The sequence below is a fragment of the Ictidomys tridecemlineatus genome, chromosome 8 (genome assembly GCF_052094955.1).
Source record: "Ictidomys tridecemlineatus isolate mIctTri1 chromosome 8, mIctTri1.hap1, whole genome shotgun sequence".
NCBI classification, from domain to species: domain Eukaryota; kingdom Metazoa; phylum Chordata; class Mammalia; order Rodentia; family Sciuridae; genus Ictidomys; species Ictidomys tridecemlineatus.
This window is the reverse complement of record NC_135484.1, coordinates 139650814-139668735: the sequence shown is the minus strand read 5'-3', so window position 1 is coordinate 139668735 and position 17922 is coordinate 139650814. Positions and strand designations below refer to the sequence as shown.

The 17922-nt window shown below is 47.7% G+C and overlaps 2 long non-coding RNA genes across 9 annotated transcripts; one reads left to right on the top strand and one right to left on the bottom strand.

Moving 5' to 3' along the window:
* Positions 1–279: 279 nt before the first annotated feature.
* Positions 280–12878, bottom strand: LOC144366336 (uncharacterized). Of its 6 annotated transcripts, XR_013425375.1 has the most exons (6): positions 12794–12878; positions 5533–5752; positions 4779–4907; positions 3697–3847; positions 1055–1454; positions 280–945 (listed from the first exon to the last, which is right to left on the bottom strand). It is a non-coding gene; the product is annotated as an uncharacterized LOC144366336 (long non-coding RNA). The 6 variants fall into 6 exon arrangements; XR_013425371.1 differs by lacking the exon at positions 12794–12878 and having other exon boundaries at positions 5533–7048; XR_013425376.1 differs by lacking the exons at positions 4779–4907; positions 12794–12878 and having other exon boundaries at positions 5533–7047.
* On the top strand, positions 4767–16715 carry LOC144366337 (uncharacterized). 3 transcript variants are annotated; one of them, XR_013425379.1, is made up of 3 exons: positions 5014–6130; positions 12738–12937; positions 16479–16715. It is a non-coding gene; the product is annotated as an uncharacterized LOC144366337 (long non-coding RNA). The 3 variants fall into 3 exon arrangements; XR_013425378.1 differs by lacking the exon at positions 16479–16715 and adding an exon at positions 13541–14028 and having other exon boundaries at positions 5015–6130; XR_013425377.1 differs by lacking the exon at positions 16479–16715 and having other exon boundaries at positions 4767–6130; positions 12738–13122.
* The last annotated feature ends 1207 nt before the right edge of the window (positions 16716–17922 follow it).

Here is a 17922-nt window from a genome sequence, read left to right as displayed (position 1 = left end):
CTGCAATTTTCTACCTGGAGGGAAATTCAAGCACCAAAGCCCTGCAGATGGCTACGATTTTATGATCATCATTGTTATGAACCTCTTCACTTTTTAAAGTGTTCACACATCTGTTATTTCATCGGATCCTAACAACCACCTCCCAGATCCCTTGTAAGGGCGGATGGTATCTTCTAATTAATTCTTCAGGTGAGGAAACTGGCATCATGGAGATTAGATGGCTCTATGATGGGGGGAAATTATGGGTGGGTTTGAAACTTTGGGTTAAAAAAAGAATGATCAAAGCATGAGTCACTTTTAATTCTAAAATATCCAACCCCTGAATTTATATGCATAGCAGAGAACACTTCCGTGAGCCCTGTGAGGGCTTGTGTGGAAATGCAGAGCATTTCCCTCCAGCCTCTTGGACTCTCTTCCACTCTGTGATGTTCTTTACATCATCTTTACAATTAGAGGTGACCAGATCCTATTTTTAAAAACCGAATCTCAATTCAGTTCCAAAATCAGTTGGAACTGAATTTCTGTATTTCAATTAGGATTCTTTCTTTTGTCCAAAATATTTGCCTGTGGTAGCAAATTGTACCTTTATTCATGCTCAACTTTATTCACTCTTGCATCACCTTCATTTTCTGATGGCATTCAAATATGACCATCACGTTCCTTTCAAGCCACGTTAGCTATGGCCCACGGGCTGGTGGGCTTTAAAATCCATTCCTCTTAATTAGGAAGAAGAAATGACAGGTCTCAGCACACTTTTTGGGTTTTTTTTTTCCACAAAGTTTCTCCTCTTCCTCCCTCTCCTTCCCTTCCTCCTCCTCTTCCTCTTCTCTTTCCTCCTCTCTCTCTTCCTCCTCCTTTCCTTCACGGGCCATAGCGTTTGCCCGCCATGTGTCATTGTGAACCTCCATCCTCCAGGGTGGAGTGGAGGCTCCAGGACTGCGAGACCTTTAGTGTGCAAAGAGGAAGGAAATATGGACCAATGATGCTGCCTTCTCAGGGAAAACAGGGAAGTTTCTGAAAGAGAGCAGTACGTTAGAAACCCCCCCACACACACCTTTGTTATAACTGCTCAATGGTGGAAAGAGATGGCAGCCTTCCTGGATACAATTTGAACTCCTGGGACTCTGTTCGCAGCAGCCGGTGTGGGTGGGGTGGCTGGAGAATCAAGGAACGCATCCATTTCAGTGGAGCAAACTCAGTCTCCACCCTAAAGACCCAGGGAGAGGATCTGAGAGTCTGATGACAGTTCGGACCTCCCTTGGAGCGGGATTAGGCTCCTTGTCATCAGAAGGTACTGGTGGTGTTGAGGTTTCCATGGAGACCATATTTCCTATCCCTCAGCCCCAGGGTTCTTTCCTCAGATGGCACAGAATTTATAGACCTGGATGCCTCCATTCCCAGGTGCTGGATGGCGTTGAGCTCTGCAGCCAAGATCCCCTGCCAGAGGGGGTTTTCTAGGGGAATGAGGATATGGTATCCTTTGAGTTTTAGGAGAATGATTCCTAACTTCTCCTTTAGCATGAAAACTCTGGTTTCGGTACTTACAGCAGAGAGAGAAAAAGAGATCGTAAAATGCTATCCCTGGAGAGAAACTGAGAGATCGTTAGGTGGAACCGAATTTCTGAATTTAAATATTAGGATTCTTTCTGTTGTCCAAAATATTTGCCTATGGTAGCAATTGTACCTTTATTCACTCTAAACTAGATCCGTCCCACAGAAACAAAATGTGAGCCCCTTATAGAACTTAAGTTTTCTAGTGGATGCATTTAAAAAGTCAAAGGAAACAAGTCATTCTTTATCAATATACCAACGGCCAACAAACATAGGAAAAGATGCTCAACATCATTCATCATGAGGGAAATGCAAATCAAAGCCATAATGCGATGTGACTAAAAAGTTAAAAGGTAAAATAATAGAAAGTAAGTGTTGGTGAGGGTGTAGGAAAAAAAATGGAATTCTTTTGCATTGCTGGTGGGAATGAAAAATGGCAGAGCTGCAGTGGAAAGAATATTGTGTTTTCCCAAAATATGAAGCATAGAATTATCAAATGGTCTATTAATTCCACTTCTGGGTATATGCCCTTAGGAAATGCAAGCTAGCACCCAAACAGATATTTGTACTCATGTTTGCAGCAGCATTAGCACAATAGCCAAAAGGTGGAAGGAACCCAAGGGTCCAACAACAGACTAACAATGTGGTCTCTACATACAACAGAATATTATTCAGCCTTAAAAGGAAAGGAAATTTCGACACAGGTTCCAACTTGGATGAACATTGAGGACATTATACTAAGTGAAATAAGCAAATCAGAAGAGGGCAAATATTTTTTGGCTCCATGAGGCACCTGGAAGAGTTAAATTCATAGAGAGAGAAAGTAGAGTCGATGCCAGGGTGCTGAAGGTGGAGAGGCAGGCTGAGTACAAAGTCAAATTTAGAAGATGGGGCTGGGGATGTAGCTCAAGCCGTAGTGCGCTCGTCTGGCATGCGTGCGGCCTGGGTTCGATCCTCAGCACCACATACAAACGAAGATGTTGTGTCCGCCGAAAACTAGAAAATAAATATTGAAAATTTGTCTCTCTCTCTCTCTCTCTCTCTCTCTCTCTTTAAAAAAAAAATTTAGAAGATGGAAAGTCCTGGAAACAGATGGTGGTGATGGTACGAGAACAACATGAAGGTTGACACTACAGATCTGCACCCTTAAAGAGAACTAAAATGATAAAAGTTTATGTTATATGTGTTTTTCCACAATAAAAGGTGAATAATTTTAATTATATGCTATATTTAATCAGTAGAAGCACAATAGCAGTTTAACTCATTATTAATACTAAGAAAATTGTTAATGAACTAGTTTACTTTTTTTTTTTTGTACTATGGCTTCAAAACTCCATGTGTATATTAAACATTTGGCATACTCCAATGGTCACCAGTCAAGTGCTCAACACTACGTGCGGCTAGTGGCTACCATATTGGAATATGGCTTCAAGGACTCCTTTAAATCGTTCCTTCATCCCCAAGTCTCTGAAGGCTGAGGCCTTAACGTGTGGGGTTTCCACACATTCATCAGTTTTCTGCCACCAGCAAGCAGCATGTGTCCTATGATTCAATTCAATTCTGACACCATCCACCTGGAAATAACATCTATTCCCACAGGGGAAGAGCTCAGTCTCACAAGATGGCTTTCTACTTCAGATGCAATTTTAAGTAGTAGATTCCTAGGTTACCTGTCACTTCTGTTTGACTTGCCTAACAAGTCGCCCATGATCCTCTGCATGGGTTTGATCATTTTCTAGAATAGCTCACAGAAGTCACGGAAACCCTTTACTTATTTTTATCCATTAATTTAAAAGGACGCAATTCTGGAAGAGCCACGTTGATGAAGGGCACAGGGCAAGTTGTGGCAGAAGAGACTCAGAGGTTCCATGACCTTTGGGTATGCCACCCTCCCAGCATGTGTATGCGTTCCTATTCAACAACATGGGAGCACCCCATGACCCGCAGTTCAGGGATCTTTATGGTGGCTTCATCACATAGGTGTGATCAATAATTAACTCACTCTCCAGCCCATCTCCCCCTACCAGAGGACGGTTGTGTGGAGCTCAAAATTCCAAACCTCTAATCACGGCTTGGTCTTTCTGACCAGCCCTTATCTGAAAGCCTGCCAAGAATCGCTCATTAGACCATCTCCTCCATCCTCACCCTGTCATGGTGGGGAGCTGGCAGATTTGTGGAAGAGCACTCAGTTCTGAGCATCCTCCTGGTCCTCTGACTCTCTGCTGAGGGTGCAGAGGGCCTGTGCTGCAGTTGGATCCGTTATGGATGAGGGTTGGTTTCCAGGAATGGTTCTCACCTACGTGGATTGCATCTCGTTAGCATCCCAAGAAGAGAGGACAGAAATGGAGCAATTACAAAATGGAGCATGGTCCTGTGACCTGCTTGGAAAGACTTTCATTCTGGATGTGATGAAAGTGGGTTTTCTCAGACACCACCCTACTCACCCGCCAGCCAAGCAGTTATGCAGAAGGAACGTCGTCAGTCATTAGCAGAGCCTGGGTGGTGCTTTGTCCAGCCCTGACCGACCCCCCCCACCTCAACCTGGTGTATTTGTCCTGTGCACCGTGTGTGTTGGTAAATAAACAGGACGAGCAGCACAGGGAGAGAGGATCTTGTTTTGGTTTCTGTCCTCATTTTGTGACCTCAGGGTCAATTTCTTCCTCTGGAAAGTCAAGGAAGTGAACTGTCACCAGTAGTCACCACCCTGTTATCTTGGAGGGCAGGTGGCTCTGTAGACGGACACAAGGCTTGTGTTTCTCAAAGCAGAGAGGAAGGGGTGGGGCTGCCATCTACCTGCCCCTCCTGAAACTGCCACACTCTATCCCACTGATGTGGGGGCTCCTGGGAATTGCAAAATGCCTTGTGTGGGTTGTGGTGGAGGCCCTGCCCTCCTGCGCTCCTGGCACACTGCTGCAGAGAGGGGAAAGCTGCCTGGGGTTATCCCCATATAGGTTTGTTACTGCAGGGCCTCCAAGGACACCCTGAAGTGGGTCAAATCAATGACCAGATATTGGAGGGGCATTGTGGACCCCCTATTGTGCAGCCCAAATTTCCCCTCCCAGGCTAGCTCTGGAAACCAGGCTTTGTTGGGGAGATGGGGGGGCAGGGGGTGGTCCAGATGCACCCATACACTTGAGTGAGATTTGGAGTCACCACTGTGCCCTGCCAGCTCCCCGGCAGGCTGTGGGGTCCAAGGACATGGGCCACTCTTCCGTCTGCCCACTCACCTCTGGGCCAGTCTTATGCGAGCACCTTTTCAACCCCAGAGGCTGCAGCTAGCGTGTGTGGCCGATGAGCCAAGGTTGACAAGAGGATGATGGTGTCAAGGGCGCTGCTTTGATTCCTCTCCAGGATTCCTATCCCATGAATAAACATTCCACAAAGCTCGATTCACAGAAATGCCTGGGATGTGGCGTTGGAGCCCCATGTGACCAGTGGCCAGCCTGGGACAAGGGACATGGCTAGGCAGGTAGCTCAGGAGGAGGGGAGGGGCCTGGGGGCTGCTGGCTGGAGGACTTTAAAGCTGCTGTATCTGCACAGTGACAAGGCAGCTTTTGCTGACAGGACCTGAGTCTAGGCAGGGAACCGAGGCCCAACCACAGAACCTAGACTCTGGAGCACTCGCTTCGACGGCCCACGCACAGATGAAGAAACTCAGGGAAAGGAACAGCACTCAGGAACCCAGCTGCTCCGTGGAGACCCTGCCCAGGGCTCATCAGCTGTTGCATTCAATACCTGAGGCCCTTCGCACCCACAGGGAGCTACTGTGTGCTTGGCTGACACAGTAGCCTTTTTTTTTTTTTTTTAAGAAGTCTTAAATAAATATGGCAAAATGTTAACATCGATTGGTAGAGTCTCAGGCCTTTGCTCTATTATTTCTGTGCTTTTCTAACATCTTTAAATTATTTCCTAATTAAGAAAGAAGGAACGGGGCATTCTTTATTTGATGGAGCAGGAGCTGTTTTGGGAAGTCCGTCTTACCCATGCGCTTTTCCCAAGAGGTTGCTGGCTCTTCCTTCTCCGTTGTGAAAGTTCCAGGCAGATCAGGATTGCCGGACTCATGGACATCCAGGTTCGGCATCCCGGCAGGCCCCAGCTCCCTCTGCACCCCTTCAGGGCTGGAGCATCATGGGAGGCTTGGCACACCAGGGGATCCTGGTGCCCGCTTTGGGCAGTCTCCCAGCTCTGCTCATTCCAAGACCTGCAGTGGAGGGAGGCACCGAGTGCCTCTGTGAGTCTCGCTGTAAACATCCAGCATGAATCATCGGGAAGTGAGGGACGTGGATAGTCATCCACCACCCTGACCCGGGGTGGGGGTGGGGGGGGCACTGCAGCCTTGTAGGGTGACCAGCCTGAAGCTGCAGAAAGAAGATAAATAACCTGGAGGAAAAACTAGAACTGAGACATTCCAGCCTGGGCTTTCAGCCCGAGGCTCACGGGGCTGATGAGTTGATTCATATTGTTCTGGAAAGGGATCCACTCTCTCAGGAAGGGCCTGTGTGATGGAGGGGGCTCCGTGGAGCCCTGACCAGTTGGGGACATCTCTGGGCAGCGTGGCCTTCCTCTGGCAGGACTGCAGGTTTGTACTCCAGAACCCAACGGGCGGTTTCCCTGCAGGCCCACTTGGGGAAAGGGGCCAATAGTTCAGACATTCAGAGTTGGCTGGCGGTTCAGGAACTGGTAAGACTGGTTTCCAACGCCTGCAGCTGCCAGAAGATGCCAGGAGGACATGGTTAGCAGAAGTGTTTGGGGTGGGCAGAAGGCAGGGACTGGAGAAGCTTCTGGAAACCTCAACTCTTCTTCTGGCTGTCTCTCCTGGACATTTTGAATTCAGGGCATGAGCTTGTCATGTGGCAACCTCTTTGCGGAGCCGTTTGGAGATAAATCGTGCTATATATCTTTTAAGTCAAAACTTGAAGTGGAGTGACTGCATCATGACCCAGAAAATGTCTTCCCCGGGTGTAGCTGCCGTACGTCTTGAAAACCAATGTCATTATTTACAGCATCACGTTCAACAGCCCAGTCGGCTGTCAGGGGACTTGAAGATCAATTCTATTTACTGATCTAAAATCCGTTTTGAAGAGGCGCAAGGGTTCTTTGGCTTTGATGTTTTATGAGTGGTTTCTGAAGACGGGGAAATATTTATTTTATGAGAACATTTGTCCTACCTTAATTTTCAAGGGACAAAAAAAAAAAAAAAAACGTAAATAAATAAAATAAAAGTAGCCACCAGCCACCATGAAGCACCATTTGGTTTCTTGGGGAATGTGTAACTGTTGGTGACAGAACTTCTTCTACTTCAAAACGCCTGAGGAATGACTTCCCAAGGGTCTGATCTTGTGCGCTGTCTCCATATCAGGTTTTCCCAAAGCCCTCGGAGAGGGGGGGCGGAGGCGCTGATGGGGATCCCACGCGGCACAGTTTCCTTCCTTCCCAGTTCAGACAACCTGCCGCGAGGTAGGCAGGGCATTGTTCTCTCCTTCCCCGCCCAGAGGAAAGTCCCCACGGCCCATTTTCTAAGCAGTGCTTTTCCACTCTTTCGTAATCTATTATTGTGACCTTGAGAGAGAGAGAGAAAGAGAGAGAGAGAGAGAGAGAGAGAGAGAGAGAGAGAGGGCTTTGGCAGGACTTCACAGGGAGCCAATGCTGCTGGTATCTGTGCCCTGGTGGCACACATGGGGCTGGGACTGTGTTAGTTAGACATCCTGCACCTTTCTGTGGCTGGCACTTGCTTCTGGGCCTGCAAGAGGGTGGGGGTTAAGAGATATGTGTGTGTGTGTGTGTGTGTGTGTGTGTGTGTTAGAGAAAGGCACAGAAGGAGAGATAGAATAAAGAGAGGGACCAAGAGAATCAATATCCCCCCCGCTCCCCCCTCCACCCCCCGCCCAAGGACTATACCTGATTGGATTCTCACCCCATGGTTAGGAACACTATGCTGATTCAAGAAAGTTCCATGGATGTTGGGAGAGGAACAGAAGGAAGCCCCAGCACATCAGGGAGGAGGCAGGAGCTGGAGGAGGACCCGGGTGCACACCATGCCCCCTGCCCCCCCCCCCCCGCCGTGGGGGTCGGGCAGCAGGGCTGGGGGCTGCGGCTCTCTCACTGCGCTCTGTACAGTCTGGCTCTGCTCTCCTCTTTGCCCTGGTTGGTGGGCACAGATGCCTCTGCCAAAGCTTCCTTCATCAGATGAAATGAAGGGGAAATCTGATTTGCCACTAATTGGACTCACTGTGGGCAATTAGGGTTAAGCTGGCATGAGGGGACGGGCACAGGCTGGGATTTTCAGTGTTTTTCATCATAGCCCTGGGAAATCTCTTGCAGAATTCAAGTGGTTATAGATCAGGATAGTAATTTGCAGTAATTTACAGTGTCTATAGTTTAAAATTAGTTTAAATCAGGATACTGTTTGCCTGAAAATAGCCAGGGCCTCCACTGTCATTTTCTTTATGTATGAATATATCATACACATTTACGTATCTATCTTTATATGAGTATATATACTAGATATATACCACATGCTAGATACACACCATATACCAGATAGACACTTATTATTAAATGCTCTGCTCACCTGGAGAGACCTATATGTACACATGCACACTCTGTACCATATGCCACATATACACCATACATAGTACATATATGTATATGTGTGTGTAGATGTGAATACTATGGAGCACATATGGTGTATATATCTTGTACGGTGCTGAGTATATGTGTGTGTATGTTTGTATGTATACACACATATTCAGGTAAACAACAGCATTTAATAATAAGCACGCACAGTGTTTCCCTTTTTATTCTCTAAGTCACCTGATCCTCCATTTTCATCTGTAGTGAATCTGTCACCAATAATGAGGGTGGAGCGGTTGTTCCTGAGCCTTTTATCTCCTTCCTCGAAGGGATTGTCCATCTGATTAGACTCCCGAGTGTCTGAAATCACCACCTCTTCAACTCTTAGTGGTGCTTCTGCAGGGCCAACTTTCAAATCTTAGATCCTGAACATTTTTTTTTTTTTTTTTTTGGTACCAGGGATTGAACCCAGGCACTTAACCACTGAGCCACATCCCCAGCCCTTCTTATGTTTTTTAAAATTTTTGAGACAGCATCTCACTAAGTTGCTGAGGCTGGATTTGAACTCACGATCCTTCAGTTTCAACTTCCTGAGCCCCTGGGATTACAGGCGTGCACCTCCACACCCTGCTAGACCTCGCACTTTAAAGCACATTCAGCCCCCTCACCGACAGACCTGCCCATCATCCTACCTTCATTCAGCACTCAGCGAACCTGTGTTTATTGCTTGCTCTCTGGACAGCCGTGGACATCACAGAAAGGGTGTGTGGACTGTGTATGTGTGTGTTCCAGATATGTGTGCCTGTGTGGTTCTCTGTGTGTTATGTCGGTGTTGTGGGTGTGGGTCTGTGTGTCTCTCTGTGACGTGTGTATATGTTTGTGTTGTGTGTGCCTGTGTGTCTCCGCGTGTTATGGTTATGTGTGTTATGTTTGTATTGTGTGTGTTATAGGTATATGTGTACCTGAGTGTGTCCTTAAGTGTTATATGCATGTGTGTGTGGTATGTGTGTTGTTTATGTGTGTTATAATGTATGTGTCTTTGTGTTGGGTATGTGTGTGTGATATGTGTGTTGTTTATGTTGTGTGTGTGTATTATAGGTATGTGTGTGCTTGCATGTGTTTCTGAGTGTATGTGTGTTACAGGCATGCATGTGCCTGTGTGTGTCTGTATGTGGGGTCTGTGTGTCTCTGAGCTACATGTGTGTGGTGTGCGCTTTATGTTTGTGTTATGTGTGTGTGTCTGGGAGTCTGAGTGAGACACTCAGGATCTTTCAGCTCTAGAGCTTACACCCCAACACAAAGGCACACATGAATGTCCCCACCAAGACAGTGGAAGGGCCTCTTCCTACTCTGCAGTCCTCTGGCCTCAGAAATAATTCCTGAAGCCGCGCCCCTCCAGGTCAGAGCCGGCCACCTGCTTCCATTGCAGCAACTGACATTTATGTTTCCATTTCTGGCACTCAGGGGCCTCCAAGAGAGCCGCCGAGGACAAACAGATGCAGATGCACTAGCGGCCTTCTGCAGAGCCACCGAGAGGGTCTCTCCTGGGAAACTGGCCCCAAACGAGGGGCAGGGGCACAGTGGTGGCGGGGCAGGAAGCTGCTCAGGACAGGCCACCTCGGTCTCTCTGCTGACAAGTGCGGTCTTTAAGCAGACAGCACGTTTTCTGTGGCCCACATTTTCTGCATTGCCCAGCTCCGGCAGTGGCTCTGGGTCAGGGACTTCCCGTTCTGCACACTCAACCCTGGAGCCTGTTTTGTGAGCTGGGTCCCTTCATCGCTGTCAGATCTGCCTAACTGTTGTCACACCAGGGTGTGCCGACCCTCTGTGAGGCAGTGACTAGGGAGACGGAGGAGATGGGTGAAGTAGGGCAGCCTTGTGGCTCTACAGCTCTGATCTGGGTGGCCAAGTAGAGCACTGGTGGCCTTTGTCCTACAGAAGGACAGATGCAGCTTTCCTCCAGACCCTGGAAAACACGTCGGGTTTTGGACGGTCTAGTCTGGAGGAGGGCCTCGCCTGCCCAGAAGTTCCAACGCAGAAACATCACGTCGGGTATCAGGCCAGTGTTTAGAACATTTTAGGATTGAAATGAAGAAAATCAGAATTCCTCCCAGGGCCCTGCCTTGCTGTAGGAGGCCACAGGTAGGGACTTAGGGTCTGTCCTCCAGGGACCTTTTGCCCAGGGAAGGAGTGACTTTTTATCTCACAGTTTCCCTCCCTTCAGTCCTCAAGGAGCAGATCTCTAACCCTGTGAGCCAGCTTTGTGTCACCATGACCAAAATGCCTGAGAAGAACTTCTTAGAGGAGGAAAGGTTTGTTTGGGGCTCATGGTTTAGAGGTTCAATTTGTGGTCTGCTGGCTCCAAGGCTGAGCTTAGGGCTGTTGGAAAGCAGCCAGCCAGAGAGGAAGGGGCCATGGACACATGTAGTCCTGCCCACACCCACAGACAGTCCCACCTTCCCACAGTTACCACCTGGTAGTCAAATGACTAATCCATCAAATGGATTAATCCACTAATGAGTTTTCAGCTCTCCTAACCAAATCATTTCACCTCTGCATGGTCTAACACATGAGGTTTTCAGGGGGCATTAAAGAGCCAAGCATAACCATGAGGATTGTTATGCTGATGGTACTGGGAAAAGTAGGGGAGGAGACAGGTGGCTTTCTAGCTGTTAGTTTCTCTGGGAGAGAGTTTCGGTAGTGTGTTCTGTGGTCTGTGTTTGAAGCCATTGTTTATTTTGTGCTGCTATAACAGAATACTGCAGGTTGGATAATTTAGGAAGAAAAAAAAAGTTTATTTCTAACAGTTCTGGAGGCTGGGAAGTTCAAAATCTAGCAGCCAGAATCTGATGAGGACCTTCATGCTGCATCATCCCATGGTGGAAGGTGGAAGGAGAAGTGGGCGAGAGCAAGAGAACGAGGTGGATGCAGGACTTGCTTTTACAACAAGCTCACTCCCCTGATAACTAACCCACCTGCTCAATAAAGACACGAATCGCCTCCGACCAGGCCCCACCTCCTAACACAGTCGTGGGGATGAGGTTTCCAACCCATGAACTTTGGGGAACATAGTCAAGCCATGGGAACATCCTTCCTCCCGTTCTCCATGGTCTGCAGTGTGTGTCTTCACGGGTCACCCTCCAGGTGGGCCCTCTTGGTCTTTTGTCTCCCACCTGCATCATGGCTTTGCCAAACCTTCCCCCCAGACAAGACTCAGCCTGCTGCTGCCTGCCTGTGGCCATTCATCCACCAAGCCCTCCTTCCCGGGTGCTGGGCAACGTCACTGCTCATTTTTGCCAGGTTTTGAATATACACAGTTGTCCCCCAGTATCCCTCCCTAGTGGGTTGGTTCCAGGTCTCCTGAGGGTCCCCAAATCTGCAGATGCTCAAGGCCCTTATATGAATGGTGTAGTATTTGCATAGAACCTACAAACATCCTCCTGTACGCTTCGTAGACCATCCAGATCACTTATGATTCCTGATGCAATGTAAATATTTGTTACAGTGTATTGTTTAGGAAATAATGACAGGAAAAGCTGTTATGTATGTTCGCTGCAGACACAATATTTTAAAAAATATTTTTGATAGGTGGTTGGTTGAATACACAGAGATGTGGAACCTGCAGAGACAGAGGGCCAACTGTATGTCTGTATACACACATGCACACACACACCTATACACACACACACACACACACACATAATATCTATCTATCTATATATTTGTGTATTTAACATATATCAGTGAGATGATTGTGTGTGTGTGTGTGTGTGTGTGCGCCTCTGTCATGGTGGCTATGGCTTGATTCTTTCCACCTCCTTCTTGGTATTGATTTCCTTGCCTGGATTTTTGTTTGACTCCAACAAGGCTGTCATTCACCTAAACTAGATCCTGATTCTACCTTGGGCCCCATCCTCTGCCACCTCTTGGCGTCTGCAATCTGTAGACATGTATATGCCCATAGTCACCCAGGAAGTCTCCAGACCCCGTCACTCAGGGGTCCAGCTGCCCACTTGCCAGGGAGAGGTGTTCTGCAGAGGGTCTCAGTCCATCCTTTTGACTTTTGTAACCTCAGTCCTTTGCCCAGTGACTGATACATAATAAGGCCCCCATTTCTTGGACTGATTAGTCCTTGAAACAACAGATGTAACATAAAGGTGCAGAACATTTAGGTCTTGCATTTATCCCCCAATGGCAAGGAGAAGCTGAAGCACAGAGCCACTTCCGAGCAGGACTGGGCGTCTGGTCTTGAAAGCCAAACGCTGTTTGCTGATCCACGCCCCCACACTTTGGCTGGAATGGGATGTGCTCAGAATCACTGGGGTGTTTTGACGGGGAGGTGAGGCGCAGCACACATGTCCCCTCTCTCTCTCTCTCTGCATGGCCTTATACCTGGTCTAGTCTTGAAGTTCCCAGTCTACCTGAGCTCTGAGCGGGAGCCAGGTCAGCCTCCACAGGTCTTTGCCTTCAGGCACAGTCTAGATGGAAGCTGTTTGCATCTGTCAAAAAAGATGGGATTGGGTCCTGCTACCTTATCTGGGTCAAGTTCACCCCTGGCTGTGAGCTTGCTCTCGTGTATAGGTCCTGGCTCTTAAACTGCTTACCTCCTTCAGCCCTATCCATCCATTAGGATAATTGAGCGTCCCTGGTGAACGGAGCCCTTTCTTACCTTGCTCGAGGGCAAAGAAGCTTGAAGGAGGATGTCCCAGTCGTCAGGAAAGTCGCCCCAGCCCCCATGCTCAGCAGCAGGCTAAGAAGCAAGACCAGCCATCGGATTAACAGCCTCCTCACACAATGGGCTAACTTGTTCACGGTGATTATGAATTATTTTTCACAAATGTTAACCCTTATCCTGACTTTGGTGTACAAGTTTAGATTTCTTCTAGAAAAGAAAAAAAAAAAATAAGCCTGCCAGGATTTGCCTTTATTTTCTGAAGTCAGGGGCTGTGGTGGGATCCTAGACTGTAACATCCCTAAAACAAGGACGATGAGGAGGCATTTTGCAGTGGTGTGTCGTTAATGGGTTTTGCAAATTCCTGTGAGTTCATTTAATTTTTTGTCTTTTTAGTTGTAGATGGACACAACACCTTTATTTCATTTTTTATTTTCACGTGGTGCTGAGGATCAAACCCAGTGCCTCATGTGTGCTAGGCAAGTGCTCTACCACTGAGCCACAACCCCAGGCCATTGTGAGTTGATTTTTAAATGTTCAGGAATCTTTGCCAGCTGATTGGCCGTGGTGGAAATGTTTACACCAGGGGAATCGACAAGTGCTACATCAGGGCTTTATTTTTCTTTTTTCCTTTTTTTCCCCCGTCTTGTAAAGCCAGTTTTCTAGCACATCTCTGAAGCTGGCTGAGAAGGGAGTAGCCCAGGAGGTATTATAGGTGGTTAGTTCAATATTTTTTTTTTTTAGCTTTGACTTTTATTAAGAACACCTATTCACAATGCCACAAGAAGGGTCACCTACAATTAGATCATAATAGTCCCCAATAAGGTGAAGAATCATGTGATGAAAACTGCACCCGCCTTGGAGAGGAGACTTCAGTGTGCAGGCCCTGAAGAGGATGCGGAGGGTGCCGGACCAGGATTCCACAGTGGCCCATCACCTTGGACAGGTGCAGTGATCTGCGCCACTGCTTATAAGCAGCTCCGCTCTGTCCACTCAGACCTCCTCTGGAGACTTGCCCTGCCAGGAAGGAGGCTTGGTAGACCCAGATAATCTACTGCACCCTCTTCCCCTTCCCACCCTGAGCACAAAAGCCACCGGGTGCCTCAGGATGAAATACCTATGTGAGCGTTCTAAGCTGCTAGTATGTAAACCCTCAGTACCTTTCAGTTTTTGCTGATCAAAGGCAAACAGACAAATGCTTGAGGATAAAATAAAGCATCAGAGTAAACCCAGGACAATTTTGGATATTTTCCCCCTGTAAGCACCCCTTGCAGAAGAAGAGCTGGAGTTGGAAGGAGTCCTGGCCCCCCCCACATCCATCACCATGTCCAGGGGGCAGACAGTTTGGAAGGAAGAAACGAAAGTTCCTCATACTTTTTTAGCTCTCATCTTCCTCCCTTGAGCCAATTCAGATTCTTGCTGCAGCCTGTTTTGCACAGGGCCTGGGGTGGGGGACGTTCCTTCCGAAAGATAGGACAGGAATATGTTCCTGCAGAGGTGACAGCTGAGCTAGGACTGAATGGCTAGGAAAAGGACACATAGTCCTCCAAGAATGAAAGGGAGATGATCGGATGAGGCAGGGGGAGAAGGCCAGGCAGCAAGCTGAGCAGCCACGCTGCCTGGTGGGCCCTTCCAGTCATGAGGAGAAGCTTCAAGTTTTTCTATGTATAGAAGCTTCAAGTCCCTTACTTTGGTGAGGTGACCACTGATCATGCGTCCCCACTACTCAGAGATACTATTATAAGAAGTCACATCAACAGATAAATAGATAAAGAAAATATGTTACATATGCATAGTAGAATATTATTCAGCCATAAAAGAGTTAAAGCTTGCCATTTCTCTCAATGTGGTTGCACCTGGAGGATATCATGTAAAGTGAAATAAATCTGGTAGGATCAAAAAAAAGTTGATTTCATACAAATAGAGAGCAGGACAATGGTCACTAGAGGTGAGGAAGTGTGGTGGGAATGAGGGACAGAGACAACAGTTACCAACACAGTCATGCAAGTATAAGTTCTAATGTTTTACAGTCCAGTTGGGTGACTGGTTCACAACAATTTATTATATGGTTTATAAAAAACCCAAAGAGAGAATATGAAAGACTCCCAACACAAAGAAATGTAAATGTTGAAGGAGAAGAAAATGATCATTATACATTGTATACTTGCCTTAAAATATCACACCGTAGCTGGGTGCAGTCGCCTGCGCCTGTAATCCCAGTGGCTTGGGAGGCTGAGGCAGGAGGATTGTGAGTTCAAAGCCAGCCTCAGTAAAAGCGAGGCATTAAGCAACTCAGTGAGACTCTGTCTCTAAATAAAATACAAGACAGGGCTGGGGGTGTGGCTCAGTTCCCAGGACCAAACAAAACAAACCACACTGTATCCCCTAAGTATGGACAATTATTTTAGGTCAATTTAAAAACATAAAGTATTTTAAAAATATAAATAGACGATCACAAGGTCCTGGACTTAGTGAAGTCCGGTGGCCTCCCTGTGGTTAAAGGAAACGCACCAAGACTGCCTTTTGCTGGGTCCACCCACGGTGCCTCTCACAATCACATGCCCCAAACTGACCGTGAACCTGAAATCTCAGTGTTCCAAGTTCACGTCAGTTTCAAATGGCACTCGGGTGTCAGGGCTACCTGATGGGATGCTTCAGGCGCCTGGGTCACGGTGGGGGACAGGGCTCCAGCCGCTACCTAGAGGATCACACCGTCCGCTGGGCTGTTCTCCTGGAAAATGCCAAACAGATTTGCGCGTCAGGCTCCCAGCTTCCAGAAATGGACTTAGAGTCCCGGGCCAGGTTGGATTTTATCTGGAGAGTGGAGGAGGATGTCTCTTTGATTCACTTGGTGATTGCTATTGAAGCCAGACAATTTTCAATATATATATTTTTTCCTATCCATTTTATCCTTTCTTGTTCCCAAATTGCTTCTGGAATGGCTCCCCTGAGCTCAGGACTGTTCCCGAAGACAATCTTTCCTGATCGGGGGCAGGAGATCCCCTGGTAAATATTAACGAGTATGTGGATCATCCCAGAGAGAGGGGCTTCAGATACGAAGCGAGTCTGGGCTGCCAGAGGAAAGAGACCTCAAGTGACTCTTGAGAGCTGGGGCCAGAGGCCAGGCCCTGAAGAGCCTTGGATGCCGTTTTAATGAGTCTCACTGCTGGTCCGCGAGGGACGGAGAGCCACGAAAGAATTTGAAGTAAAGGAATGACATAATCACACTTCACATTTTAAAAAATATGACTCTGGCCGTGATAAGTGGGGGGAAGGACAAGGGCTTAGTTATCACTGATACACAATAAATTACTTCCCGGCCGAGTGGCTTAAACAGTAGCTTGGTTCCTGGGAGGGAAGGCCAGGATTTCTAGAGCTTCCTAGTTTTGGTGCAGGGTCTTCCAGAAGGTACTCAGGAAGATGCTGCTGCCACCTCTGCCACGTTTGCCTGGGGCTGAGGTGCTCATTCCTCCGTGGCTCCGTGTCGTGGCTGCTGAGCTGGAGACCAGGGCTGGCAGATCACCGGTTCCTCTCTGCATGGACCTAGCCACGGGCTGGGTCAGCAGCTAGGCTGGTGCTTTTAGGGGCAGTTGACTATGCTTGGGAGGAGCTGCCCCTTTAAATGTCTAATAATATTCCCTCCAAGTTTTTCTTTCTTTCTTTCTTTCTTGGTTTGTTTCAGAAGAAGGTCCCCCAGAGAAACTTACAAGGAACCAGCCCAAAACCACTGAGTTGCTCTGACTCACAACTTTTTAGGTGACCTGGAGTAAACTTTGCTCATTATAATACTAAATTCTCCACCCAGAGGCCTTCCTGTCTGCTGATCTGTGAACACGTGATGTGTGACTTCAAACCGGGCATGCTCAGGAATGTGCTGCCTCTAATGCACCAGGAGATTTTTTTTTTCCCATAAGAATATGTCTAAGTTTCCCAAATAAAAGCCCCTTGCTTTTTTTTTTTTTGTTCCGGAAGACCCTGCTTTGAGAAGTATCCAGCATGCTTCTTACTTGCTGCAAGTAATAAACCTCTCTCTTCTCTTGTATCTTCTGGTTGGGTCTGTCACCTTTGCGCTTACCAGGGGACGAGCCCATTGCATTTGGTTACAGCAGCTTGAGTTTCCTCACGACATGGTGACTGGCTGTCCCCAGGATGAATGACCCATGAGAGTGAGGCCAGAGTGGCGGTGTGGTTCTTGATCTGACTTTAGAAGTCGTACACCATGGTTTCATCCATGTTCTGGGTGCTAGAGGGGAGCTATTAAGTCCAGCTCACATTCAAAGGTAAAAGCAGAGAGGGGTCTCAGAGTTCAACTTTGGGGTGGAGTGTGGGAGAGGGCACTTCTAATACTGTTGGGTAGTGTGGAGGGCCTTTTGGGGTAGATAATCATGCATTTAACTTGGTGACTGTCTCCATGGCCACATGGTCACCTCCAGCGGAGCTGCCTACTTAGTTACAGGTATGATGACAGTAGGTGATGTCTGAGGTGCTCTGTGTCTCTGTTCTATCATCTGGAAAATGGGCCCAACACTAGCGACGACATGGATTGATGTGGGGTTAGATGAGATAGCAGTATGCACGCTCATAGTATTTAGTAAGCACCCAGTTCAAGGTCACCATTGACATTAGCAAATAACCCTCTTGACCAGAATTTAAGCTGTGCCTGGGAGAGGAGTAAGTTAGGGCTGTAAATACAAATGTGTGGAGTGGAGCTTATGGTACAGGCTGCGGGACTTCTGGGGGATTTTGAGCTGGAGTGATTTACAGCCTATTTGGGGGTGTTCTGGCAAGAAAGCAGATTGGAGAAAGTTCACAGGAAGATCTGACTGATTCATCTTCCTCACAGCCCTCGCAACGCTCTGCTTAGATTTTTGTTTTGCTTGCTCGCATCTTGAAGGCAATGCATCCTAGTGGAGGGATCAGAGGATGAAGGATTCCTCTGTTCCTCACTGGGTCTGAGCAGAGCCATATGCCAGGATTCTCGTCCCTCTGCCTTGTTGGCTGCAGGGGGAACGTTCTGCAGAAGACCTGTTCCTGATCGTTCCCATCAGCCCTGCTGGCTGCTGGTGGGACAGTCTAGGAGGGACACGATTTTTCTGAACTGGCTACAGTATGGTGCTCTCACTCAG